Genomic DNA, 21,790 nt, shown 5'->3' with positions numbered 1-21,790 from the left:
TTTAAGCATCTAGTCGGCTAGACCTTGCAGTTTTGAAAGGCAATTGAGAAATGGCTCACTTCCTGAACTTGGAGCACAAAAAAGCCTACAGCACCTGGTATTCCCAGGCGGTCTCCCATCCAGGTACTAACTAGGCCCGACACTGCTTAGCTTCCGAGATCAGACGAGATCGGGCGCATTCAGTGTGGTGTGGCCGTAGGCTCTGGGCCTAGTGAGTTTTGTACTTTTAAGCATCTAGTCGGCTAGACCTTGCAGTTTTGAAAGGCAATTGAGAAATGGCTCACTTCCTGAACTTGGAGCACAAAAAAGCCTACAGCACCTGGTATTCCCAGGCGGTCTCCCATCCAGGTACTAACTAGGCCCGACACTGAGCTTCCGAGATCAGACGAGATCGGGCGCATTCAGTCTGGTGTGGCCGTAGGCTCTAGTAATGCTAAGAATATTACTCTTATGCATTTGCATTTAGTAAGCTAAGCCATGCAGCCACTTGCAACATGATACCACGCTCATCGCTCGATCAGCGCTCGATCAGGCGAGATATATAAGACTGGTGGGCCCATTCAGGACTCCTATGTCTGGTAGGATAACTTTAATCCATCCATCCTGTTTCTGTTGCAGGGAGGTGGAGAGAACAATCAACACAATAACGGCTTTCTTTCATGCCTCTTGAAGGACTCAATATTCTCTGTACTGCATTACATGTGAAAGTCGATTTATTACCCATGAACACACTACCTGTATGCTAATTATATGTAAATAGGTAGCTCCAGCCCTCATAATGTTGTCCAACATTTCCGCTATAAAACGGGATAAAATTATTTTGGAAACATACCAAATTTGAAAAGTAATTGAGAAGTTGCGCAATTACTAATCATGGAGCACAAAATAGCCTACAGCACCTGGTATTCCCAGGCGGTCTCCCATCCAGTTACTAACTAGGCCCGACACTGCTTAGCTTCCGAGATCAGACGAGATCGGGCGCATTCAGTGTGGTGTGGCCGTAGGCTCTGGGCCTAGTGAGTTTTGTACTTTTAAGCATCTAGTCGGCTAGACCTTGCAGTTTTGAAAGGCAATTGAGAAATGGCTCACTTCCTGAACTTGGAGCACAAAAAAGCCTACAGCACCTGGTATTCCCAGGCAGTCTCCCATCCAGGTACTAACTAGGCCCGACACTGCTTAGTTTCCGAGATCAGACGAGATCAGGCGCATTCAGTGTGGTGTGGCCGTAGGCTCTAGAAATGCTAAGAATATTACTCTTATGCATTTGCATTTAGTAAGCTAAGCCATGCAGCCACTTGCAACATGATACCACGCTCATCGCTCGATCAGGCTCGATCAGGCGAGATATATAAGACTGGTGGGCCCATTCAGGACTCCTATGTCTGGTAGGATAACTTTAATCCATCCATCCTGTTTCTGTTGCAGGGAGGTGGAGAGAACAATCAACACAATAACGGCTTTCTTTCATGCCTCTTGAAGGACTCAATATTCTCTGTACTGCATTACATGTGAAAGTCGATTTATTACCCATGAACACACTACCTGTATGCTAATTATATGTAAATAGGTAGCTCCAGCCCTCATAATGTTGTCCAACATTTCCGCTATAAAACGGGATAAAATTATTTTGGAAACATACCAAATTTGAAAAGTAATTGAGAAGTTGTGCAATTACTAATCATGGAGCACAAAATGCCTACAGCACCTGGTATTCCCAGGCAGTCTCCCATCCAGGTACTAACTAGGCCCGACACTGCTTAGCTTCCGAGATCAGACGAGATCGGGCGCATTCAGTGTGGTGTGGCCGTAGGCTCTGGTCCTAGTGAGTTTTGTACTTTTAAGCATCTAGTCGGCTAGACCTTGCAGTTTTGAAAGGCAATTGAGAAATGGCTCACTTCCTGAACTTGGAGCACAAAAAAGCCTACAGCACCTGGTATTCCCAGGCGGTCTCCCATCCAGGTACTAACTAGGCCCGACACTGCTTAGCTTCCGAGATCAGACGAGATCGGGCGCATTCAGTGTGGTGTGGCCGTAGGCTCTGGGCCTAGTGAGTTTTGTACTTTTAAGCATCTAGTCGGCTAGACCTTGCAGTTTTGAAAGGCAATTGAGAAATGGCTCACTTCCTGAACTTGGAGCACAAAAAAGCCTACAGCACCTGGTATTCCCAGGCGGTCTCCCATCCAGGTACTAACTAGGCCCGACACTGAGCTTCCGAGATCAGACGAGATTGGGCGCATTCAGTCTGGTGTGGCCGTAGGCTCTAGTAATGCTAAGAATATTACTCTTATGCATTTGCATTTAGTAAGCTAAGCCATGCAGCCACTTGCAACATGATACCACGCTCATCGCTCGATCAGCGCTCGATCAGGCGAGATATATAAGACTGGTGGGCCCATTCAGGACTCCTATGTCTGGTAGGATAACTTTAATCCATCCATCCTGTTTCTGTTGCAGGGAGGTGGAGAGAACAATCAACACAATAACGGCTTTCTTTCATGCCTCTTGAAGGACTCAATATTCTCTGTACTGCATTACATGTGAAAGTCGATTTATTACCCATGAACACACTACCTGTATGCTAATTATATGTAAATAGGTAGCTCCAGCCCTCATAATGTTGTCCAACATTTCCGCTATAAAACGGGATAAAATTATTTTGGAAACATACCAAATTTGAAAAGTAATTGAGAAGTTGCGCAATTACTAATCATGGAGCACAAAATAGCCTACAGCACCTGGTATTCCCAGGCGGTCTCCCATCCAGGTACTAACTAGGCCCGACACTGCTTAGCTTCCGAGATCAGACGAGATCGGGCGCATTCAGTGTGGTGTGGCCGTAGGCTCTGGGCCTAGTGAGTTTTGTACTTTTAAGCATCTAGTCGGCTAGACCTTGCAGTTTTGAAAGGCAATTGAGAAATGGCTCACTTCCTGAACTTGGAGCACAAAAAAGCCTACAGCACCTGGTATTCCCAGGCAGTCTCCCATCCAGGTACTAACTAGGCCCAACACTGCTTAGCTTCCGAGATCAGACGAGATCAGGCGCATTCAGTGTGGTGTGGCCGTAGGCTCTAGAAATGCTAAGAATATTACTCTTATGCATTTGCATTTAGTAAGCTAAGCCATGCAGCCACTTGCAACATGATACCACGCTCATCGCTCGATCAGGCTCGATCAGGCGAGATATATAAGACTGGTGGGCCCATTCAGGACTCCTATGTCTGGTAGGATAACTTTAATCCATCCATCCTGTTTCTGTTGCAGGGAGGTGGAGAGAACAATCAACACAATAACGGCTTTCTTTCATGCCTCTTGAAGGACTCAATATTCTCTGTACTGCATTACATGTGAAAGTCGATTTATTACCCATGAACACACTACCTGTATGCTAATTATATGTAAATAGGTAGCTCCAGCCCTCATAATGTTGTCCAACATTTCCGCTATAAAACGGGATAAAATTATTTTGGAAACATACCAAATTTGAAAAGTAATTGAGAAGTTGTGCAATTACTAATCATGGAGCACAAAATAGCCTACAGCACCTGGTATTCCCAGGCGGTCTCCCATCCAGGTACTAACTAGGCCCGACACTGCTTAGCTTCCGAGATCAGACGAGATCGGGCGCATTCAGTGTGGTGTGGCCGTAGGCTCAGGGCCTAGTGAGTTTTGTACTTTTAAGCATCTAGTCGGCTAGACCTTGCAGTTTTGAAAGGCAATTGAGAAATGGCTCACTTCCTGAACTTGGAGCACAAAAAAGCCTACAGCACCTGGTATTCCCAGGCGGTCTCCCATCCATGTACTAACTAGGCCCGACACTGCTTAGCTTCCAAGATCAGACGAGATAGGGCGCATTCAGTGTGGTGTGGCCGTAGGCTCTGGTCCCACTGAGTTTTGTACTTTTAAGCATCTAGTCGGCTAGACCTTGCAGTTTTGAAAGGCAATTGAGAAATGGCTCACTTCCTGAACTTGGAGCACAAAAAAGCCTACAGCACCTGGTATTCCCAGGCGGTCTCCCATCCAGGTACTAACTAGGCCTGACACTGCTTAGCTTCCGAGATCAGACGAGATCGGGCGCATTCAGTCTGGTGTGGCCGTAGGCTCTAGAAATGCTAAGAATATTACTCTTATGCATTTGCATTTAGTAAGCTAAGCCATGCAGCCACTTGCAACATGATACCACGCTCATCGCTCGATCAGGCTCGATCAGGCGAGATATATAAGACTGGTGGGCCCATTCAGGACTCCTATGTCTGGTAGGATAACTTTAATCCATCCATCCTGTTTCTGTTGCAGGGAGGTGGAGAGAACAATCAACACAATAACGGCTTTCTTTCATGCCTCTTGAAGGACTCAATATTCTCTGTACTGCATTACATGTGAAAGTCGATTTATTACCCATGAACACACTACCTGTATGCTAATTATATGTAAATAGGTAGCTCCAGCCCTCATAATGTTGTCCAACATTTCCGCTATAAAACGGGATAAAATTATTTTGGAAACATACCAAATTTGAAAAGTAATTGAGAAGTTGTGCAATTACTAATCATGGAGCACAAAATAGCCTACAGCACCTGGTATTCCCAGGCGGTCTCCCATCCAGGTACTAACTAGGCCCGACACTGCTTAGCTTCCGAGATCAGACGAGATCGGGCGCATTCAGTGTGGTGTGGCCGTAGGCTCAGGGCCTAGTGAGTTTTGTACTTTTAAGCATCTAGTCGGCTAGACCTTGCAGTTTTGAAAGGCAATTGAGAAATGGCTCACTTCCTGAACTTGGAGCACAAAAAAGCCTACAGCACCTGGTATTCCCAGGCGGTCTCCCATCCAGGTACTAACTAGGCCCGACACTGCTTAGCTTCCAAGATCAGACGAGATCGGGCGCATTCAGTGTGGTGTGGCCGTAGGCTCTGGTCCCAGTGAGTTTTGTACTTTTAAGCATCTAGTCGGCTAGACCTTGCAGTTTTGAAAGGTAATTGAGAAATGGCTCACTTCCTGAACTTGGAGCACAAAAAAGCCTACAGCACCTGGTATTCCCAGGCGGTCTCCCATCCAGGTACTAACTAGGCCTGACACTGCTTAGCTTCCGAGATCAGACGAGATCGGGCACATTCAGTGTGGTGTGGCCGTAGGCTCTGGGCCTAGTGAGTTTTGTACTTTTAAGCATCTAGTCGGCTAGACCTTGCAGTTTTGAAAGGCAATTGAGAAATGGCTCACTTCCTGAACTTGGAGCACAAAAAAGCCTACAGCACCTGGTATTCCCAGGCGGTCTCCCATCCAGGTACTAACTAGGCCCGACACTGCTTAGCTTCCGAGATCAGACGAGATCGGGCGCATTCAGTGTGGTGTGGCCGTAGGCTCGAGTAATGCTAAGAATATTACTCTTATGCATTTGCATTTAGTAAGCTAAGCCATGCAGCCACTTGCAACATGATACCACGCTCATCGCTCGATCAGCGCTTGATCAGGCGAGATATATAAGACTGGTGGGCCCATTCAGGACTCCTATGTCTGGTAGGATAACTTTAATCCATCCATCCTGTTTCTGTTGCAGGGAGGTGGAGAGAACAATCAACACAATAACGGCTTTCTTTCATGCCTCTTGAAGGACTCAATATTCTCTGTACTGCATTACATGTGAAAGTCGATTTATTACCCATGAACACACTACCTGTATGCTAATTATATGTAAATAGGTAGCTCCAGCCCTCATAATGTTGTCCAACATTTCCGCTATAAAACGGGATAAAATTATTTTGGAAACATACCAAATTTGAAAAGTAATTGAGAAGTTGCGCAATTACTAATCATGGAGCACAAAATAGCCTACAGCACCTGGTATTCCCAGGCGGTCTCCCATACAGGTACTAACTAGGCCCGACACTGCTTAGCTTCCCAGATCAGACGAGATCGGGCGCATTCAGTGTGGTGTGGCCGTAGGCTCTGGGCCTAGTGAGTTTTGTACTTTTAAGCATCTAGTCGGCTAGACCTTGCAGTTTTGAAAGGCAATTGAGAAATGGCTCACTTCCTGAACTTGGAGCACAAAAAAGCCTACAGCACCTGGTATTCCCAGGCAGTCTCCCATCCAGGTACTAACTAGGCCCGACACTGCTTAGCTTCCGAGATCAGACGAGATCGGGCGCATTCAGTGTGGTGTGGCCGTAGGCTCTAGAAATGCTAAGAATATTACTCTTATGCATTTGCATTTAGTAAGCTAAGCCATGCAGCCACTTGCAACATGATACCACGCTCATCGCTCGATCAGGCTCGATCAGGCGAGATCAGGCGAGATATATAAGACTGGTGGGCCCATTCAGGACTCCTATGTCTGGTAGGATAACTTTAATCCATCCATCCTGTTTCTGTTGCAGGGAGGTGGAGAGAACAATCAACACAATAACGGCTTTCTTTCATGCCTCTTGAAGGACTCAATATTCTCTGTACTGCATTACATGTGAAAGTCGATTTATTACCCATGAACACACTACCTGTATGCTAATTATATGTAAATAGGTAGCTCCAGCCCTCATAATGTTGTCCAACATTTCCGCTATAAAACGGGATAAAATTATTTTGGAAACATACCAAATTTGAAAAGTAATTGAGAAGTTGTGCAATTACTAATCATGGAGCACAAAATAGCCTACAGCACCTGGTATTCCCAGGCGGTCTCCCATCCAGGTACTAACTAGGCCCGACACTGCTTAGCTTCCGAGATCAGACGAGATCGGGCGCATTCAGTGTGGTGTGGCCGTAGGCTCTGGTCCTAGTGAGTTTTGTACTTTTAAGCATCTAGTCGGCTAGACCTTGCAGTTTTGAAAGGCAATTGAGAAATGGCTCACTTCCTGAACTTGGAGCACAAAAAAGCCTACAGCACCTGGTATTCCCAGGCGGTCTCCCATCCAGGTACTAACTAGGCCCGACACTGCTTAGCTTCCGAGATCAGACGAGATCGGGCGCATTCAGTGTGGTGTGGCCGTAGGCTCTGGGCCTAGTGAGTTTTGTACTTTTAAGCATCTAGTCGGCTAGACCTTGCAGTTTTGAAAGGCAATTGAGAAATGGCTCACTTCCTGAACTTGGAGCACAAAAAAGCCTACAGCACCTGGTATTCCCAGGCGGTCTCCCATCCAGGTACTAACTAGGCCCGACACTGAGCTTCCGAGATCAGACGAGATCGGGCGCATTCAGTCTGGTGTGGCCGTAGGCTCTAGTAATGCTAAGAATATTACTCTTATGCATTTGCATTTAGTAAGCTAAGCCATGCAGCCACTTGCAACATGATACCACGCTCATCGCTCGATCAGCGCTCGATCAGGCGAGATATATAAGACTGGTGGGCCCATTCAGGACTCCTATGTCTGGTAGGATAACTTTAATCCATCCATCCTGTTTCTGTTGCAGGGAGGTGGAGAGAACAATCAACACAATAACGGCTTTCTTTCATGCCTCTTGAAGGACTCAATATTCTCTGTACTGCATTACATGTGAAAGTCGATTTATTACCCATGAACACACTACCTGTATGCTAATTATATGTAAATAGGTAGCTCCAGCCCTCATAATGTTGTCCAACATTTCCGCTATAAAACGGGATAAAATTATTTTGGAAACATACCAAATTTGAAAAGTAATTGAGAAGTTGTGCAATTACTAATCATGGAGCACAAAATAGCCTACAGCACCTGGTATTCCCAGGCGGTCTCCCATCCAGGTACTAACTAGGCCCGACACTGCTTAGCTTCCGAGATCAGACGAGATCGGGCGCATTCAGTGTGGTGTGGCCGTAGGCTCAGGGCCTAGTGAGTTTTGTACTTTTAAGCATCTAGTCGGCTAGACCTTGCAGTTTTGCAATTGAGAAATGGCTCACTTCCTGAACTTGGAGCACAAAAAAGCCTACAGCACCTGGTATTCCCAGGCGGTCTCCCATCCAGGTACTAACTAGGCCCGACACTGCTTAGCTTCCAAGATCAGACGAGATCGGGCACATTCAGTGTGGTGTGGCCGTAGGCTCTGGTCCCAGTGAGTTTTGTACTTTTAAGCATCTAGTCGGCTAGACCTTGCAGTTTTGAAAGGCAATTGAGAAATGGCTCACTTCCTGAACTTGGAGCACAAAAAAGCCTACAGCACCTGGTATTCCCAGGCGGTCTCCCATCCAGGTACTAACTAGGCCTGACACTGCTTAGCTTCCGAGATCAGACGAGATCGGGCGCATTCAGTGTGGTGTGGCCGTAGGCTCTGGGCCTAGTGAGTTTTGTACTTTTAAGCATCTAGTCGGCTAGACCTTGCAGTTTTGAAAGGCAATTGAGAAATGGCTCACTTCCTGAACTTGGAGCACAAAAAAGCCTACAGCACCTGGTATTCCCAGGCGGTCTCCCATCCAGGTACTAACTAGGCCCGACACTGCTTAGCTTCCGAGATCAGACGAGATCGGGCGCATTCAGTGTGGTGTGGCCGTAGGCTCAAGTAATGCTAAGAATATTACTCTTATGCATTTGCATTTAGTAAGCTAAGCCATGCAGCCACTTGCAACATGATACCACGCTCATCGCTCGATCAGCGCTTGATCAGGCGAGATATATAAGACTGGTGGGCCCATTCAGGACTCCTATGTCTGGTAGGATAACTTTAATCCATCCATCCTGTTTCTGTTGCAGGGAGATGGAGAGAACAATCAACACAATAACGGCTTTCTTTCATGCCTCTTGAAGGACTCAATATTCTCTGTACTGCATTACATGTGAAAGTTGATTTATTACCCATGAACACACTACCTGTATGCTAATTATATGTAAATAGGTAGCTCCAGCCCTCATAATGTTGTCCAACATTTCCGCTATAAAACGGGATAAAATTATTTTGGAAACATACCAAATTTGAAAAGTAATTGAGAAGTTGTGCAATTACTAATCATGGAGCACAAAATGCCTACAGCACCTGGTATTCCCAGGCGGTCTCCCATCCAGGTACTAACTAGGCCCGACACTGCTTAGCTTCCGAGATCAGACGAGATCGGGCGCATTCAGTGTGGTGTGGCCGTAGGCTCTAGAAATGCTAAGAATATTACTCTTATGCATTTGCATTTAGTAAGCTAAGCCATGCAGCCACTTGCAACATGATACCACGCTCATCGCTCGATCAGGCTCGATCAGGCGAGATATATAAGACTGGTGGGCCCATTCAGGACTCCTATGTCTGGTAGGATAACTTTAATCCATCCATCCTGTTTCTGTTGCAGGGAGATGGAGAGAACAATCAACACAATAACGGCTTTCTTTCATGCCTCTTGAAGGACTCAATATTCTCTGTACTGCATTACATGTGAAAGTCGATTTATTACCCATGAACACACTACCTGTATGCTAATTATATGTAAATAGGTAGCTCCAGCCCTCATAATGTTGTCCAACATTTCCGCTATAAAACGGGATAAAATTATTTTGGAAACATACCAAATTTGAAAAGTAATTGAGAAGTTGTGCAATTACTAATCATGGAGCACAAAATGCCTACAGCACCTGGTATTCCCAGGCGGTCTCCCATCCAGGTACTAACTAGGCCCGACACTGCTTAGCTTCCGAGATCAGACGAGATCGGGCGCATTCAGTGTGGTGTGGCCGTAGGCTCTGGTCCTAGTGAGTTTTGTACTTTTAAGCATCTAGTCGGCTAGACCTTGCAGTTTTGAAAGGCAATTGAGAAATGGCTCACTTCCTGAACTTGGAGCACAAAAAAGCCTACAGCACCTGGTATTCCCAGGCGGTCTCCCATCCAGGTACTAACTAGGCCCGACACTGCTTAGCTTCCGAGATCAGACGAGATCGGGCGCATTCAGTGTGGTGTGGCCGTAGGCTCTGGGCCTAGTGAGTTTTGTACTTTTAAGCATCTAGTCGGCTAGACCTTGCAGTTTTGAAAGGCAATTGAGAAATGGCTCACTTCCTGAACTTGGAGCACAAAAAAGCCTACAGCACCTGGTATTCCCAGGCGGTCTCCCATCCAGGTACTAACTAGGCCCGACACTGAGCTTCCGAGATCAGACGAGATCGGGCGCATTCAGTCTGGTGTGGCCGTAGGCTCTAGTAATGCTAAGAATATTACTCTTATGCATTTGCATTTAGTAAGCTAAGCCATGCAGCCACTTGCAACATGATACCACGCTCATCGCTCGATCAGCGCTCGATCAGGCGAGATATATAAGACTGGTGGGCCCATTCAGGACTCCTATGTCTGGTAGGATAACTTTAATCCATCCATCCTGTTTCTGTTGCAGGGAGATGGAGAGAACAATCAACACAATAACGGCTTTCTTTCATGCCTCTTGAAGGACTCAATATTCTCTGTACTGCATTACATGTGAAAGTCGATTTATTACCCATGAACACACTACCTGTATGCTAATTATATGTAAATAGGTAGCTCCAGCCCTCATAATGTTGTCCAACATTTCCGCTATAAAACGGGATAAAATTATTTTGGAAACATACCAAATTTGAAAAGTAATTGAGAAGTTGTGCAATTACTAATCATGGAGCACAAAATGCCTACAGCACCTGGTATTCCCAGGCGGTCTCCCATCCAGGTACTAACTAGGCCCGACACTGCTTAGCTTCCGAGATCAGACGAGATCGGGCGCATTCAGTGTGGTGTGGCCGTAGGCTCTGGTCCTAGTGAGTTTTGTACTTTTAAGCATCTAGTCGGCTAGACCTTGCAGTTTTGAAAGGCAATTGAGAAATGGCTCACTTCCTGAACTTGGAGCACAAAAAAGCCTACAGCACCTGGTATTCCCAGGCGGTCTCCCATCCAGGTACTAACTAGGCCCGACACTGCTTAGCTTCCGAGATCAGACGAGATCGGGCGCATTCAGTGTGGTGTGGCCGTAGGCTCTGGGCCTAGTGAGTTTTGTACTTTTAAGCATCTAGTCGGCTAGACCTTGCAGTTTTGAAAGGCAATTGAGAAATGGCTCACTTCCTGAACTTGGAGCACAAAAAAGCCTACAGCACCTGGTATTCCCAGGCGGTCTCCCATCCAGGTACTAACTAGGCCCGACACTGAGCTTCCGAGATCAGACGAGATCGGGCGCATTCAGTCTGGTGTGGCCGTAGGCTCTAGTAATGCTAAGAATATTACTCTTATGCATTTGCATTTAGTAAGCTAAGCCATGCAGCCACTTGCAACATGATACCACGCTCATCGCTCGATCAGCGCTCGATCAGGCGAGATATATAAGACTGGTGGGCCCATTCAGGACTCCTATGTCTGGTAGGATAACTTTAATCCATCCATCCTGTTTCTGTTGCAGGGAGGTGGAGAGAACAATCAACACAATAACGGCTTTCTTTCATGACTCTTGAAGGACTCAATATTCTCTGTACTGCATTACATGTGAAAGTCGATTTATTACCCATGAACACACTACCTGTATGCTAATTATATGTAAATAGGTAGCTCCAGCCCTCATAATGTTGTCCAACATTTCCGCTATAAAACGGGATAAAATTATTTTGGAAACATACCAAATTTGAAAAGTAATTGAGAAGTTGCGCAATTACTAATCATGGAGCACAAAATAGCCTACAGCACCTGGTATTCCCAGGCGGTCTCCCATCCAGGTACTAACTAGGCCCGACACTGCTTAGCTTCCGAGATCAGACGAGATCGGGCGCATTCAGTGTGGTGTGGCCGTAGGCTCTGGGCCTAGTGAGTTTTGTACTTTTAAGCATCTAGTCGGCTAGACCTTGCAGTTTTGAAAGGCAATTGAGAAATGGCTCACTTCCTGAACTTGGAGCACAAAAAAGCCTACAGCACCTGGTATTCCCAGGCAGTCTCCCATCCAGGTACTAACTAGGCCCGACACTGCTTAGCTTCCGAGATCAGACGAGATCAGGCGCATTCAGTGTGGTGTGGCCGTAGGCTCTAGAAATGCTAAGAATATTACTCTTATGCATTTGCATTTAGTAAGCTAAGCCATGCAGCCACTTGCAACATGATACCACGCTCATCGCTCGATCAGGCTCGATCAGGCGAGATATATAAGACTGGTGGGCCCATTCAGGACTCCTATGTCTGGTAGGATAACTTTAATCCATCCATCCTGTTTCTGTTGCAGGGAGGTGGAGAGAACAATCAACACAATAACGGCTTTCTTTCATGCCTCTTGAAGGACTCAATATTCTCTGTACTGCATTACATGTGAAAGTCGATTTATTACCCATGAACACACTACCTGTATGCTAATTATATGTAAATAGGTAGCTCCAGCCCTCATAATGTTGTCCAACATTTCCGCTATAAAACGGGATAAAATTATTTTGGAAACATACCAAATTTGAAAAGTAATTGAGAAGTTGTGCAATTACTAATCATGGAGCACAAAATGCCTACAGCACCTGGTATTCCCAGGCGGTCTCCCATCCAGGTACTAACTAGGCCCGACACTGCTTAGCTTCCGAGATCAGACGAGATCGGGCGCATTCAGTGTGGTGTGGCCGTAGGCTCTGGTCCTAGTGAGTTTTGTACTTTTAAGCATCTAGTCGGCTAGACCTTGCAGTTTTGAAAGGCAATTGAGAAATGGCTCACTTCCTGAACTTGGAGCACAAAAAAGCCTACAGCACCTGGTATTCCCAGGCGGTCTCCCATCCAGGTACTAACTAGGCCCGACACTGCTTAGCTTCCGAGATCAGACGAGATCGGGCGCATTCAGTGTGGTGTGGCCGTAGGCTCTGGGCCTAGTGAGTTTTGTACTTTTAAGCATCTAGTCGGCTAGACCTTGCAGTTTTGAAAGGCAATTGAGAAATGGCTCACTTCCTGAACTTGGAGCACAAAAAAGCCTACAGCACCTGGTATTCCCAGGCGGTCTCCCATCCAGGTACTAACTAGGCCCGACACTGAGCTTCCGAGATCAGACGAGATCGGGCGCATTCAGTCTGGTGTGGCCGTAGGCTCTAGTAATGCTAAGAATATTACTCTTATGCATTTGCATTTAGTAAGCTAAGCCATGCAGCCACTTGCAACATGATACCACGCTCATCGCTCGATCAGCGCTCGATCAGGCGAGATATATAAGACTGGTGGGCCCATTCAGGACTCCTATGTCTGGTAGGATAACTTTAATCCATCCATCCTGTTTCTGTTGCAGGGAGGTGGAGAGAACAATCAACACAATAACAGCTTTCTTTCATGCCTCTTGAAGGACTCAATATTCTCTGTACTGCATTACATGTGAAAGTCGATTTATTACCCATGAACACACTACCTGTATGCTAATTATATGTAAATAGGTAGCTCCAGCCCTCATAATGTTGTCCAACATTTCCGCTATAAAACGGGATAAAATTATTTTGGAAACATACCAAATTTGAAAAGTAATTGAGAAGTTGTGCAATTACTAATCATGGAGCACAAAATGCCTACAGCACCTGGTATTCCCAGGCGGTCTCCCATCCAGGTACTAACTAGGCCCGACACTGCTTAGCTTCCGAGATCAGACGAGATCGGGCGCATTCAGTGTGGTGTGGCCGTAGGCTCTGGTCCTAGTGAGTTTTGTACTTTTAAGCATCTAGTCGGCTAGACCTTGCAGTTTTGAAAGGCAATTGAGAAATGGCTCACTTCCTGAACTTGGAGCACAAAAAAGCCTACAGCACCTGGTATTCCCAGGCGGTCTCCCATCCAGGTACTAACTAGGCCCGACACTGCTTAGCTTCCGAGATCAGACGAGATCGGGCGCATTCAGTGTGGTGTGGCCGTAGGCTCTGGGCCTAGTGAGTTTTGTACTTTTAAGCATCTAGTCGGCTAGACCTTGCAGTTTTGAAAGGCAATTGAGAAATGGCTCACTTCCTGAACTTGGAGCACAAAAAAGCCTACAGCACCTGGTATTCCCAGGCGGTCTCCCATCCAGGTACTAACTAGGCCCGACACTGAGCTTCCGAGATCAGACGAGATCGGGCGCATTCAGTCTGGTGTGGCCGTAGGCTCTAGTAATGCTAAGAATATTACTCTTATGCATTTGCATTTAGTAAGCTAAGCCATGCAGCCACTTGCAACATGATACCACGCTCATCGCTCGATCAGCGCTCGATCAGGCGAGATATATAAGACTGGTGGGCCCATTCAGGACTCCTATGTCTGGTAGGATAACTTTAATCCATCCATCCTGTTTCTGTTGCAGGGAGATGGAGAGAACAATCAACACAATAACGGCTTTCTTTCATGCCTCTTGAAGGACTCAATATTCTCTGTACTGCATTACATGTGAAAGTCGATTTATTACCCATGAACACACTACCTGTATGCTAATTATATGTAAATAGGTAGCTCCAGCCCTCATAATGTTGTCCAACATTTCCGCTATAAAACGGGATAAAATTATTTTGGAAACATACCAAATTTGAAAAGTAATTGAGAAGTTGTGCAATTACTAATCATGGAGCACAAAATGCCTACAGCACCTGGTATTCCCAGGCGGTCTCCCATCCAGGTACTAACTAGGCCCGACACTGCTTAGCTTCCGAGATCAGACGAGATCGGGCGCATTCAGTGTGGTGTGGCCGTAGGCTCTGGTCCTAGTGAGTTTTGTACTTTTAAGCATCTAGTCGGCTAGACCTTGCAGTTTTGAAAGGCAATTGAGAAATGGCTCACTTCCTGAACTTGGAGCACAAAAAAGCCTACAGCACCTGGTATTCCCAGGCGGTCTCCCATCCAGGTACTAACTAGGCCCGACACTGCTTAGCTTCCGAGATCAGACGAGATCGGGCGCATTCAGTGTGGTGTGGCCGTAGGCTCTGGGCCTAGTGAGTTTTGTACTTTTAAGCATCTAGTCGGCTAGACCTTGCAGTTTTGAAAGGCAATTGAGAAATGGCTCACTTCCTGAACTTGGAGCACAAAAAAGCCTACAGCACCTGGTATTCCCAGGCGGTCTCCCATCCAGGTACTAACTAGGCCCGACACTGAGCTTCCGAGATCAGACGAGATCGGGCGCATTCAGTCTGGTGTGGCCGTAGGCTCTAGTAATGCTAAGAATATTACTCTTATGCATTTGCATTTAGTAAGCTAAGCCATGCAGCCACTTGCAACATGATACCACGCTCATCGCTCGATCAGCGCTCGATCAGGCGAGATATATAAGACTGGTGGGCCCATTCAGGACTCCTATGTCTGGTAGGATAACTTTAATCCATCCATCCTGTTTCTGTTGCAGGGAGGTGGAGAGAACAATCAACACAATAACGGCTTTCTTTCATGCCTCTTGAAGGACTCAATATTCTCTGTACTGCATTACATGTGAAAGTCGATTTATTACCCATGAACACACTACCTGTATGCTAATTATATGTAAATAGGTAGCTCCAGCCCTCATAATGTTGTCCAACATTTCCGCTATAAAACGGGATAAAATTATTTTGGAAATATACCAAATTTGAAAAGTAATTGAGAAGTTGTGCAATTACTAATCATGGAGCACAAAATAGCCTACAGCACCTGGTATTCCCAGGCGGTCTCCCATCCAGGTACTAACTAGGCCCGACACTGCTTAGCTTCCGAGATCAGACGAGATCGGGCGCATTCAGTGTGGTGTGGCCGTAGGCTCAGGGCCTAGTGAGTTTTGTACTTTTAAGCATCTAGTCGGCTAGACCTTGCAGTTTTGAAAGGCAATTGAGAAATGGCTCACTTCCTGAACTTGGAGCACAAAAAAGCCTACAGCACCTGGTATTCCCAGGCGGTCTCCCATCCAGGTACTAACCAGGCCCGACACTGCTTAGCTTCCGAGATCAGACGAGATCGGGCGCATTCAGTGTGGTGTGGCCGTAGGCTCTGGTCCTAGTGAGTTTTGTACTTTTAAGCATCTAGTCGGCTAGACCTTGCAGTTTTGAAAGGCAATTGAGAAATGGCTCACTTCCTGAACTTGGAGCACAAAAAAGCCTACAGCACCTGGTATTCCCAGGCGGTCTCCCATCCAGGTACTAACTAGGCCCGACACTGCTTAGCTTTCGAGATCAGACGAGATCGGGCGCATTCAGTGTGGTGTGGCCGTAGGCTCTGGGCCTAGTGAGTTTTGTACTTTTAAGCATCTAGTCGGCTAGACCTTGCAGTTTTGAAAGGCAATTGAGAAATGGCTCACTTCCTGAACTTGGAGCACAAAAAAGCCTACAGCACCTGGTATTCCCAGGCGGTCTCCCATCCAGGTACTAACTAGGCCCGACACTGCTTAGCTTCCGAGATCAGACGAGATTGGGCGCATTCAGTGTGGTGTGGCCGTAGGCTCGAGTAATGCTAAGAATATTACTCTTATGCATTTGCATTTAGTAAGCTAAGCCATGCAGCCACTTGCAACATGATACCACGCTCATCGCTCGATCAGCGCTTGATCAGGCGAGATATATAAGACTGGTGGGCCCATTCAGGACTCCTATGTCTGGTAGGATAACTTTAATCCATCCATCCTGTTTCTGTTGCAGGGAGGTGGAGAGAACAATCAACACAATAACGGCTTTCTTTCATGCCTCTTGAAGGACTCAATATTCTCTGTACTGCATTACATGTGAAAGTCGATTTATTACCCATGAACACACTACCTGTATGCTAATTATATGTAAATAGGTAGCTCCAGCCCTCATAATGTTGTCCAACATTTCCGCTATAAAACGGGATAAAATTATTTTGGAAACATACCAAATTTGAAAAGTAATTGAGAAGTTGCGCAATTACTAATCATGGAGCACAAAATAGCCTACAGCACCTGGTATTCCCAGGCGGTCTCCCATCCAGGTACTAACTAGGCCCGACACTGCTTAGCTTCCGAGATCAGACGAGATCGGGCGCATTCAGTGTGGTGTGGCCGTAGGCTCTGGGCCTAGTGAGTTTTGTACTTTTAAGCATCTAGTCGGCTAGACCTTGCAGTTTTGAAAGGCAATTGAGAAATGGCTCACTTCCTGAACTTGGAGCACAAAAAAGCCTACAGCACCTGGTATTCCCAGGCAGTCTCCCATCCAGGTACTAACTAGGCCCGACACTGCTTAGCTTCTGAGATCAGACGAGATCGGGCGCATTCAGTGTGGTGTGGCCGTAGGCTCTAGAAATGCTAAGAATATTACTCTTATGCATTTGCATTTAGTAAGCTAAGCCATGCAGCCACTTGCAACATGATACCACGCTCATCGCTCGATCAGGCTCGATCAGGCGAGATATATAAGACTGGTGGGCCCATTCAGGACTCCTATGTCTGGTAGGATAACTTTAATCCATCCATCCTGTTTCTGTTGCAGGGAGGTGGAGAGAACAATCAACACAATAACGGCTTTCTTTCATGCCTCTTGAAGGACTCAATATTCTCTGTACTGCATTACATGTGAAAGTCGATTTATTACCCATGAACACACTACCTGTATGCTAATTATATGTAAATAGGTAGCTCCAGCCCTCATAATGTTGTCCAACATTTCCGCTATAAAACGGGATAAAATTATTTTGGAAACATACCAAATTTGAAAAGTAATTGAGAAGTTGTGCAATTACTAATCATGGAGCACAAAATAGCCTACAGCACCTGGTATTCCCAGGCGGTCTCCCATCCAGGTACTAACTAGGCCCGACACTGCTTAGCTTACGAGATCAGACGAGATCGGGCGCATTCAGTGTGGTGTGGCCGTAGGCTCTGGGCCTAGTGAGTTTTGTACTTTTAAGCATCTAGTCGGCTAGACCTTGCAGTTTTGAAAGGCAATTGAGAAATGGCTCACTTCCTGAACTTGGAGCACAAAAAAGCCTACAGCACCTGGTATTCCCAGGCGGTCTCCCATCCAGGTACTAACTAGGCCCGACACTGCTTAGCTTCTGAGATCAGACGAGATCGGGCGCATTCAGTGTGGTGTGGCCGTAGGCTCTGGTCCTAGTGAGTTTTGTACTTTTAAGCATCTAGTCGGCTAGACCTTGCAGTTTTGAAAGGCAATTGAGAAATGGCTCACTTCCTGAACTTGGAGCACAAAAAAGCCTACAGCACCTGGTATTCCCAGGCGGTCTCCCATCCAGGTACTAACTAGGCCCGACACTGCTTAGCTTCCGAGATCAGACGAGATCGGGCGCATTCAGTGTGGTGTGGCCGTAGGCTCTGGGCCTAGTGAGTTTTGTTCTTTTAAGCATCTAGTCGGCTAGACCTTGCAGTTTTGAAAGGCAATTGAGAAATGGCTCACTTCCTGAACTTGGAGCACAAAAAAGCCTACAGCACCTGGTATTCCCAGGCGGTCTCCCATCCAGGTACTAACTAGGCCCGACACTGCTTAGCTTCCGAGATCAGACGAGATCGGGCGCATTCAGTGTGGTGTGGCCGTAGGCTCTAGAAATGCTAAGAATATTACTCTTATGCATTTGCATTTAGTAAGCTAAGCCATGCAGCCACTTGCAACATGATACCACGCTCATCGCTCGATCAGCGCTCGATCAGGCTCGATCAGGCGAGATATATAAGACTGGTGGGCCCATTCAGGACTCCTATGTCTGGTAGGATAACTTTAATCCATCCATCCTGTTTCTGTTGCAGGGAGATGGAGAGAACAATCAACACAATAACGGCTTTCTTTCATGCCTCTTGAAGGACTCAATATTCTCTGTACTGCATTACATGTGAAAGTCGATTTATTACCCATGAACACACTACCTGTATGCTAATTATATGTAAATAGGTAGCTCCAGCCCTCATAATGTTGTCCAACATTTCCGCTATAAAACGGGATAAAATTATTTTGGAAACATACCAAATTTGAAAAGTAATTGAGAAGTTGTGCAATTACTAATCATGGAGCACAAAATGCCTACAGCACCTGGTATTCCCAGGCGGTCTCCCATCCAGGTACTAACTAGGCCCGACACTGCTTAGCTTCCGAGATCAGACGAGATCGGGCGCATTCAGTGTGGTGTGGCCGTAGGCTCTGGTCCTAGTGAGTTTTGTACTTTTAAGCATCTAGTCGGCTAGACCTTGCAGTTTTGAAAGGCAATTGAGAAATGGCTCACTTCCTGAACTTGGAGCACAAAAAAGCCTACAGCACCTGGTATTCCCAGGCGGTCTCCCATCCAGGTACTAACTAGGCCCGACACTGCTTAGCTTCCGAGATCAGACGAGATCGGGCGCATTCAGTGTGGTGTGGCCGTAGGCTCTGGGCCTAGTGAGTTTTGTACTTTTAAGCATCTAGTCGGCTAGACCTTGCAGTTTTGAAAGGCAATTGAGAAATGGCTCACTTCCTGAACTTGGAGCACAAAAAAGCCTACAGCACCTGGTATTCCCAGGCGGTCTCCCATCCAGGTACTAACTAGGCCCGACACTGAGCTTCCGAGATCAGACGAGATCGGGCGCATTCAGTCTGGTGTGGCCGTAGGCTCTAGTAATGCTAAGAATATTACTCTTATGCATTTGCATTTAGTAAGCTAAGCCATGCAGCCACTTGCAACATGATACCACGCTCATCGCTCGATCAGCGCTCGATCAGGCGAGATATATAAGACTGGTGGGCCCATTCAGGACTCCTATGTCTGGTAGGATAACTTTAATCCATCCATCCTGTTTCTGTTGCAGGGAGATGGAGAGAACAATCAACACAATAACGGCTTTCTTTCATGCCTCTTGAAGGACTCAATATTCTCTGTACTGCATTACATGTGAAAGTCGATTTATTACCCATGAACACACTACCTGTATGCTAATTATATGTAAATAGGTAGCTCCAGCCCTCATAATGTTGTCCAACATTTCCGCTATAAAACGGGATAAAATTATTTTGGAAACATACCAAATTTGAAAAGTAATTGAGAAGTTGTGCAATTACTAATCATGGAGCACAAAATGCCTACAGCACCTGGTATTCCCAGGCGGTCTCCCATCCAGGTACTAACTAGGCCCGACACTGCTTAGCTTCCGAGATCAGACGAGATCGGGCGCATTCAGTGTGGTGTGGCCGTAGGCTCTGGTCCTAGTGAGTTTTGTACTTTTAAGCATCTAGTCGGCTAGACCTTGCAGTTTTGAAAGGCAATTGAGAAATGGCTCACTTCCTGAACTTGGAGCACAAAAAAGCCTACAGCACCTGGTATTCCCAGGCGGTCTCCCATCCAGGTACTAACTAGGCCCGACACTGCTTAGCTTCCGAGATCAGACGAGATCGGGCGCATTCAGTGTGGTGTGGCCGTAGGCTCTGGGCCTAGTGAGTTTTGTACTTTTAAGCATCTAGTCGGCTAGACCTTGCAGTTTTGAAAGGCAATTGAGAAATGGCTCACTTCCTGAACTTGGAGCACAAAAAAGCCTACAGCACCTGGTATTCCCAGGCGGTCTCCCATCCAGGTACTAACTAGGCCCGACACTGAGCTTCCGAGATCAGACGAGATCGGGCGCATTCAGTCTGGTGTGGCCGTAGGCTCTAGTAATGCTAAGAATATTACTCTTATGCATTTGCATTTAGTAAGCTAAGCCATGCAGCCACTTGCAACATGATACCACGCTCATCGCTCGATCAGCGCTCGATCAGGCGAGATATATAAGACTGGTGGGCCCATTCAGGACTCCTATGTCTGGTAGGATAACTTTAATCCATCCATCCTGTTTCTGTTGCAGGGAGGTGGAGAGAACAATCAACACAATAACGGCTTTCTTTCATGACTCTTGAAGGACTCAATATTCTCTGTACTGCATTACATGTGAAAGTCGATTTATTACCCATGAACACACTACCTGTATGCTAATTATATGTAAATAGGTAGCTCCAGCCCTCATAATGTTGTCCAACATTTCCGCTATAAAACGGGATAAAATTATTTTGGAAACATACCAAATTTGAAAAGTAATTGAGAAGTTGCGCAATTACTAATCATGGAGCACAAAATAGCCTACAGCACCTGGTATTCCCAGGCGGTCTCCCATCCAGGTACTAACTAGGCCCGACACTGCTTAGCTTCCGAGATCAGACGAGATCGGGCGCATTCAGTGTGGTGTGGCCGTAGGCTCTGGGCCTAGTGAGTTTTGTACTTTTAAGCATCTAGTCGGCTAGACCTTGCAGTTTTGAAAGGCAATTGAGAAATGGCTCACTTCCTGAACTTGGAGCACAAAAAAGCCTACAGCACCTGGTATTCCCAGGCAGTCTCCCATCCAGGTACTAACTAGGCCCGACACTGCTTAGCTTCCGAGATCAGACGAGATCAGGCGCATTCAGTGTGGTGTGGCCGTAGGCTCTAGAAATGCTAAGAATATTACTCTTATGCATTTGCATTTAGTAAGCTAAGCCATGCAGCCACTTGCAACATGATACCACGCTCATCGCTCGATCAGGCTCGATCAGGCGAGATATATAAGACTGGTGGGCCCATTCAGGACTCCTATGTCTGGTAGGATAACTTTAATCCATCCATCCTGTTTCTGTTGCAGGGAGGTGGAGAGAACAATCAACACAATAACGGCTTTCTTTCATGCCTCTTGAAGGACTCAATATTCTCTGTACTGCATTACATGTGAAAGTCGATTTATTACCCATGAACACACTACCTGTATGCTAATTATATGTAAATAGGTAGCTCCAGCCCTCATAATGTTGTCCAACATTTCCGCTATAAAACGGGATAAAATTATTTTGGAAACATACCAAATTTGAAAAGTAATTGAGAAGTTGTGCAATTACTAATCATGGAGCACAAAATGCCTACAGCACCTGGTATTCCCAGGCGGTCTCCCATCCAGGTACTAACTAGGCCCGACACTGCTTAGCTTCCGAGATCAGACGAGATCGGGCGCATTCAGTGTGGTGTGGCCGTAGGCTCTGGTCCTAGTGAGTTTTGT

General features: G+C 46.3%; 52 non-coding genes and 10 pseudogenes across 52 annotated transcripts; all 62 read right to left on the bottom strand.

The window, feature by feature from the left end:
- Positions 1–82: 82 nt before the first annotated feature.
- Positions 83–201, bottom strand: LOC138477002 (5S ribosomal RNA). Its single transcript, XR_011271002.1, has one exon. It is a non-coding gene; the product is annotated as a 5S ribosomal RNA (ribosomal RNA).
- A 106-nt stretch (positions 202–307) lies between these two features.
- Positions 308–423, bottom strand: LOC138474179 (5S ribosomal RNA; annotated as a pseudogene).
- Positions 424–887: 464 nt separating this feature from the next.
- Positions 888–1,006, bottom strand: LOC138479245 (5S ribosomal RNA). The gene has a single exon (XR_011273037.1). It is a non-coding gene; the product is annotated as a 5S ribosomal RNA (ribosomal RNA).
- A 106-nt stretch (positions 1,007–1,112) lies between these two features.
- LOC138480319 (5S ribosomal RNA) lies at positions 1,113–1,231 on the bottom strand. Its single transcript, XR_011274005.1, has one exon. It is a non-coding gene; the product is annotated as a 5S ribosomal RNA (ribosomal RNA).
- Positions 1,232–1,693: 462 nt separating this feature from the next.
- LOC138478777 (5S ribosomal RNA) lies at positions 1,694–1,812 on the bottom strand. Its single transcript, XR_011272613.1, has one exon. It is a non-coding gene; the product is annotated as a 5S ribosomal RNA (ribosomal RNA).
- Positions 1,813–1,918: 106 nt separating this feature from the next.
- LOC138477001 (5S ribosomal RNA) lies at positions 1,919–2,037 on the bottom strand. Its single transcript, XR_011271001.1, has one exon. It is a non-coding gene; the product is annotated as a 5S ribosomal RNA (ribosomal RNA).
- A 106-nt stretch (positions 2,038–2,143) lies between these two features.
- LOC138474678 (5S ribosomal RNA) lies at positions 2,144–2,259 on the bottom strand (annotated as a pseudogene).
- A 464-nt stretch (positions 2,260–2,723) lies between these two features.
- LOC138477000 (5S ribosomal RNA) lies at positions 2,724–2,842 on the bottom strand. The gene has a single exon (XR_011271000.1). It is a non-coding gene; the product is annotated as a 5S ribosomal RNA (ribosomal RNA).
- Positions 2,843–2,948: 106 nt separating this feature from the next.
- On the bottom strand, positions 2,949–3,067 carry LOC138479103 (5S ribosomal RNA). Its single transcript, XR_011272908.1, has one exon. It is a non-coding gene; the product is annotated as a 5S ribosomal RNA (ribosomal RNA).
- A 463-nt stretch (positions 3,068–3,530) lies between these two features.
- LOC138476999 (5S ribosomal RNA) lies at positions 3,531–3,649 on the bottom strand. The gene has a single exon (XR_011270999.1). It is a non-coding gene; the product is annotated as a 5S ribosomal RNA (ribosomal RNA).
- Positions 3,650–3,755: 106 nt separating this feature from the next.
- On the bottom strand, positions 3,756–3,874 carry LOC138480197 (5S ribosomal RNA). Its single transcript, XR_011273902.1, has one exon. It is a non-coding gene; the product is annotated as a 5S ribosomal RNA (ribosomal RNA).
- A 106-nt stretch (positions 3,875–3,980) lies between these two features.
- Positions 3,981–4,099, bottom strand: LOC138480241 (5S ribosomal RNA). The gene has a single exon (XR_011273941.1). It is a non-coding gene; the product is annotated as a 5S ribosomal RNA (ribosomal RNA).
- Positions 4,100–4,562: 463 nt separating this feature from the next.
- Positions 4,563–4,681, bottom strand: LOC138476998 (5S ribosomal RNA). The gene has a single exon (XR_011270998.1). It is a non-coding gene; the product is annotated as a 5S ribosomal RNA (ribosomal RNA).
- A 106-nt stretch (positions 4,682–4,787) lies between these two features.
- LOC138478683 (5S ribosomal RNA) lies at positions 4,788–4,906 on the bottom strand. Its single transcript, XR_011272527.1, has one exon. It is a non-coding gene; the product is annotated as a 5S ribosomal RNA (ribosomal RNA).
- A 106-nt stretch (positions 4,907–5,012) lies between these two features.
- LOC138479811 (5S ribosomal RNA) lies at positions 5,013–5,131 on the bottom strand. Its single transcript, XR_011273551.1, has one exon. It is a non-coding gene; the product is annotated as a 5S ribosomal RNA (ribosomal RNA).
- Positions 5,132–5,237: 106 nt separating this feature from the next.
- Positions 5,238–5,356, bottom strand: LOC138476997 (5S ribosomal RNA). The gene has a single exon (XR_011270997.1). It is a non-coding gene; the product is annotated as a 5S ribosomal RNA (ribosomal RNA).
- Positions 5,357–5,820: 464 nt separating this feature from the next.
- On the bottom strand, positions 5,821–5,939 carry LOC138480325 (5S ribosomal RNA). The gene has a single exon (XR_011274010.1). It is a non-coding gene; the product is annotated as a 5S ribosomal RNA (ribosomal RNA).
- Positions 5,940–6,045: 106 nt separating this feature from the next.
- Positions 6,046–6,164, bottom strand: LOC138478525 (5S ribosomal RNA). Its single transcript, XR_011272385.1, has one exon. It is a non-coding gene; the product is annotated as a 5S ribosomal RNA (ribosomal RNA).
- Positions 6,165–6,637: 473 nt separating this feature from the next.
- LOC138476995 (5S ribosomal RNA) lies at positions 6,638–6,756 on the bottom strand. Its single transcript, XR_011270996.1, has one exon. It is a non-coding gene; the product is annotated as a 5S ribosomal RNA (ribosomal RNA).
- Positions 6,757–6,862: 106 nt separating this feature from the next.
- Positions 6,863–6,981, bottom strand: LOC138476994 (5S ribosomal RNA). Its single transcript, XR_011270995.1, has one exon. It is a non-coding gene; the product is annotated as a 5S ribosomal RNA (ribosomal RNA).
- A 106-nt stretch (positions 6,982–7,087) lies between these two features.
- Positions 7,088–7,203, bottom strand: LOC138474178 (5S ribosomal RNA; annotated as a pseudogene).
- A 464-nt stretch (positions 7,204–7,667) lies between these two features.
- LOC138476993 (5S ribosomal RNA) lies at positions 7,668–7,786 on the bottom strand. Its single transcript, XR_011270994.1, has one exon. It is a non-coding gene; the product is annotated as a 5S ribosomal RNA (ribosomal RNA).
- A 101-nt stretch (positions 7,787–7,887) lies between these two features.
- LOC138479531 (5S ribosomal RNA) lies at positions 7,888–8,006 on the bottom strand. The gene has a single exon (XR_011273297.1). It is a non-coding gene; the product is annotated as a 5S ribosomal RNA (ribosomal RNA).
- A 106-nt stretch (positions 8,007–8,112) lies between these two features.
- On the bottom strand, positions 8,113–8,231 carry LOC138478941 (5S ribosomal RNA). Its single transcript, XR_011272761.1, has one exon. It is a non-coding gene; the product is annotated as a 5S ribosomal RNA (ribosomal RNA).
- A 106-nt stretch (positions 8,232–8,337) lies between these two features.
- On the bottom strand, positions 8,338–8,456 carry LOC138476992 (5S ribosomal RNA). The gene has a single exon (XR_011270993.1). It is a non-coding gene; the product is annotated as a 5S ribosomal RNA (ribosomal RNA).
- Positions 8,457–8,919: 463 nt separating this feature from the next.
- On the bottom strand, positions 8,920–9,038 carry LOC138477704 (5S ribosomal RNA). The gene has a single exon (XR_011271638.1). It is a non-coding gene; the product is annotated as a 5S ribosomal RNA (ribosomal RNA).
- A 462-nt stretch (positions 9,039–9,500) lies between these two features.
- On the bottom strand, positions 9,501–9,619 carry LOC138477701 (5S ribosomal RNA). Its single transcript, XR_011271636.1, has one exon. It is a non-coding gene; the product is annotated as a 5S ribosomal RNA (ribosomal RNA).
- Positions 9,620–9,725: 106 nt separating this feature from the next.
- On the bottom strand, positions 9,726–9,844 carry LOC138476990 (5S ribosomal RNA). The gene has a single exon (XR_011270991.1). It is a non-coding gene; the product is annotated as a 5S ribosomal RNA (ribosomal RNA).
- A 106-nt stretch (positions 9,845–9,950) lies between these two features.
- On the bottom strand, positions 9,951–10,066 carry LOC138474177 (5S ribosomal RNA; annotated as a pseudogene).
- A 463-nt stretch (positions 10,067–10,529) lies between these two features.
- Positions 10,530–10,648, bottom strand: LOC138477700 (5S ribosomal RNA). Its single transcript, XR_011271635.1, has one exon. It is a non-coding gene; the product is annotated as a 5S ribosomal RNA (ribosomal RNA).
- A 106-nt stretch (positions 10,649–10,754) lies between these two features.
- LOC138476989 (5S ribosomal RNA) lies at positions 10,755–10,873 on the bottom strand. The gene has a single exon (XR_011270990.1). It is a non-coding gene; the product is annotated as a 5S ribosomal RNA (ribosomal RNA).
- Positions 10,874–10,979: 106 nt separating this feature from the next.
- Positions 10,980–11,095, bottom strand: LOC138474176 (5S ribosomal RNA; annotated as a pseudogene).
- Positions 11,096–11,559: 464 nt separating this feature from the next.
- On the bottom strand, positions 11,560–11,678 carry LOC138476988 (5S ribosomal RNA). The gene has a single exon (XR_011270989.1). It is a non-coding gene; the product is annotated as a 5S ribosomal RNA (ribosomal RNA).
- A 106-nt stretch (positions 11,679–11,784) lies between these two features.
- LOC138479599 (5S ribosomal RNA) lies at positions 11,785–11,903 on the bottom strand. Its single transcript, XR_011273359.1, has one exon. It is a non-coding gene; the product is annotated as a 5S ribosomal RNA (ribosomal RNA).
- Positions 11,904–12,365: 462 nt separating this feature from the next.
- LOC138477699 (5S ribosomal RNA) lies at positions 12,366–12,484 on the bottom strand. The gene has a single exon (XR_011271634.1). It is a non-coding gene; the product is annotated as a 5S ribosomal RNA (ribosomal RNA).
- Positions 12,485–12,590: 106 nt separating this feature from the next.
- Positions 12,591–12,709, bottom strand: LOC138476987 (5S ribosomal RNA). The gene has a single exon (XR_011270988.1). It is a non-coding gene; the product is annotated as a 5S ribosomal RNA (ribosomal RNA).
- Positions 12,710–12,815: 106 nt separating this feature from the next.
- LOC138474175 (5S ribosomal RNA) lies at positions 12,816–12,931 on the bottom strand (annotated as a pseudogene).
- A 463-nt stretch (positions 12,932–13,394) lies between these two features.
- LOC138477698 (5S ribosomal RNA) lies at positions 13,395–13,513 on the bottom strand. The gene has a single exon (XR_011271633.1). It is a non-coding gene; the product is annotated as a 5S ribosomal RNA (ribosomal RNA).
- Positions 13,514–13,619: 106 nt separating this feature from the next.
- On the bottom strand, positions 13,620–13,738 carry LOC138476986 (5S ribosomal RNA). The gene has a single exon (XR_011270987.1). It is a non-coding gene; the product is annotated as a 5S ribosomal RNA (ribosomal RNA).
- Positions 13,739–13,844: 106 nt separating this feature from the next.
- LOC138474174 (5S ribosomal RNA) lies at positions 13,845–13,960 on the bottom strand (annotated as a pseudogene).
- Positions 13,961–14,423: 463 nt separating this feature from the next.
- LOC138477697 (5S ribosomal RNA) lies at positions 14,424–14,542 on the bottom strand. The gene has a single exon (XR_011271632.1). It is a non-coding gene; the product is annotated as a 5S ribosomal RNA (ribosomal RNA).
- A 106-nt stretch (positions 14,543–14,648) lies between these two features.
- LOC138476984 (5S ribosomal RNA) lies at positions 14,649–14,767 on the bottom strand. Its single transcript, XR_011270986.1, has one exon. It is a non-coding gene; the product is annotated as a 5S ribosomal RNA (ribosomal RNA).
- Positions 14,768–14,873: 106 nt separating this feature from the next.
- LOC138474173 (5S ribosomal RNA) lies at positions 14,874–14,989 on the bottom strand (annotated as a pseudogene).
- Positions 14,990–15,453: 464 nt separating this feature from the next.
- Positions 15,454–15,572, bottom strand: LOC138476983 (5S ribosomal RNA). Its single transcript, XR_011270985.1, has one exon. It is a non-coding gene; the product is annotated as a 5S ribosomal RNA (ribosomal RNA).
- A 106-nt stretch (positions 15,573–15,678) lies between these two features.
- LOC138478172 (5S ribosomal RNA) lies at positions 15,679–15,797 on the bottom strand. Its single transcript, XR_011272064.1, has one exon. It is a non-coding gene; the product is annotated as a 5S ribosomal RNA (ribosomal RNA).
- Positions 15,798–15,903: 106 nt separating this feature from the next.
- LOC138478235 (5S ribosomal RNA) lies at positions 15,904–16,022 on the bottom strand. Its single transcript, XR_011272121.1, has one exon. It is a non-coding gene; the product is annotated as a 5S ribosomal RNA (ribosomal RNA).
- Positions 16,023–16,128: 106 nt separating this feature from the next.
- LOC138479356 (5S ribosomal RNA) lies at positions 16,129–16,247 on the bottom strand. The gene has a single exon (XR_011273138.1). It is a non-coding gene; the product is annotated as a 5S ribosomal RNA (ribosomal RNA).
- Positions 16,248–16,711: 464 nt separating this feature from the next.
- On the bottom strand, positions 16,712–16,830 carry LOC138476982 (5S ribosomal RNA). Its single transcript, XR_011270984.1, has one exon. It is a non-coding gene; the product is annotated as a 5S ribosomal RNA (ribosomal RNA).
- Positions 16,831–16,936: 106 nt separating this feature from the next.
- Positions 16,937–17,055, bottom strand: LOC138480062 (5S ribosomal RNA). The gene has a single exon (XR_011273779.1). It is a non-coding gene; the product is annotated as a 5S ribosomal RNA (ribosomal RNA).
- A 463-nt stretch (positions 17,056–17,518) lies between these two features.
- Positions 17,519–17,637, bottom strand: LOC138479122 (5S ribosomal RNA). The gene has a single exon (XR_011272926.1). It is a non-coding gene; the product is annotated as a 5S ribosomal RNA (ribosomal RNA).
- Positions 17,638–17,743: 106 nt separating this feature from the next.
- On the bottom strand, positions 17,744–17,862 carry LOC138479019 (5S ribosomal RNA). The gene has a single exon (XR_011272832.1). It is a non-coding gene; the product is annotated as a 5S ribosomal RNA (ribosomal RNA).
- Positions 17,863–17,968: 106 nt separating this feature from the next.
- On the bottom strand, positions 17,969–18,087 carry LOC138476981 (5S ribosomal RNA). Its single transcript, XR_011270983.1, has one exon. It is a non-coding gene; the product is annotated as a 5S ribosomal RNA (ribosomal RNA).
- A 106-nt stretch (positions 18,088–18,193) lies between these two features.
- On the bottom strand, positions 18,194–18,312 carry LOC138476980 (5S ribosomal RNA). Its single transcript, XR_011270982.1, has one exon. It is a non-coding gene; the product is annotated as a 5S ribosomal RNA (ribosomal RNA).
- Positions 18,313–18,785: 473 nt separating this feature from the next.
- LOC138477696 (5S ribosomal RNA) lies at positions 18,786–18,904 on the bottom strand. The gene has a single exon (XR_011271631.1). It is a non-coding gene; the product is annotated as a 5S ribosomal RNA (ribosomal RNA).
- Positions 18,905–19,010: 106 nt separating this feature from the next.
- Positions 19,011–19,129, bottom strand: LOC138476978 (5S ribosomal RNA). Its single transcript, XR_011270980.1, has one exon. It is a non-coding gene; the product is annotated as a 5S ribosomal RNA (ribosomal RNA).
- Positions 19,130–19,235: 106 nt separating this feature from the next.
- Positions 19,236–19,351, bottom strand: LOC138474172 (5S ribosomal RNA; annotated as a pseudogene).
- Positions 19,352–19,814: 463 nt separating this feature from the next.
- On the bottom strand, positions 19,815–19,933 carry LOC138477695 (5S ribosomal RNA). The gene has a single exon (XR_011271630.1). It is a non-coding gene; the product is annotated as a 5S ribosomal RNA (ribosomal RNA).
- A 106-nt stretch (positions 19,934–20,039) lies between these two features.
- LOC138476977 (5S ribosomal RNA) lies at positions 20,040–20,158 on the bottom strand. Its single transcript, XR_011270979.1, has one exon. It is a non-coding gene; the product is annotated as a 5S ribosomal RNA (ribosomal RNA).
- Positions 20,159–20,264: 106 nt separating this feature from the next.
- Positions 20,265–20,380, bottom strand: LOC138474169 (5S ribosomal RNA; annotated as a pseudogene).
- Positions 20,381–20,844: 464 nt separating this feature from the next.
- On the bottom strand, positions 20,845–20,963 carry LOC138476976 (5S ribosomal RNA). Its single transcript, XR_011270978.1, has one exon. It is a non-coding gene; the product is annotated as a 5S ribosomal RNA (ribosomal RNA).
- Positions 20,964–21,069: 106 nt separating this feature from the next.
- On the bottom strand, positions 21,070–21,188 carry LOC138479597 (5S ribosomal RNA). Its single transcript, XR_011273357.1, has one exon. It is a non-coding gene; the product is annotated as a 5S ribosomal RNA (ribosomal RNA).
- A 462-nt stretch (positions 21,189–21,650) lies between these two features.
- LOC138477694 (5S ribosomal RNA) lies at positions 21,651–21,769 on the bottom strand. Its single transcript, XR_011271629.1, has one exon. It is a non-coding gene; the product is annotated as a 5S ribosomal RNA (ribosomal RNA).
- Between the last annotated feature and the right edge of the window lie 21 nt (positions 21,770–21,790).

Source organism: Ambystoma mexicanum, chromosome 8 (genome assembly GCF_040938575.1).
Source record: "Ambystoma mexicanum isolate Mex_15411 chromosome 8, UKY_AmexF1_1, whole genome shotgun sequence".
Lineage (NCBI taxonomy): Eukaryota > Metazoa > Chordata > Amphibia > Caudata > Ambystomatidae > Ambystoma > Ambystoma mexicanum.
Note: the sequence above shows the minus strand (reverse complement) of the source record. Positions and strands in the feature narration are given on the sequence as shown.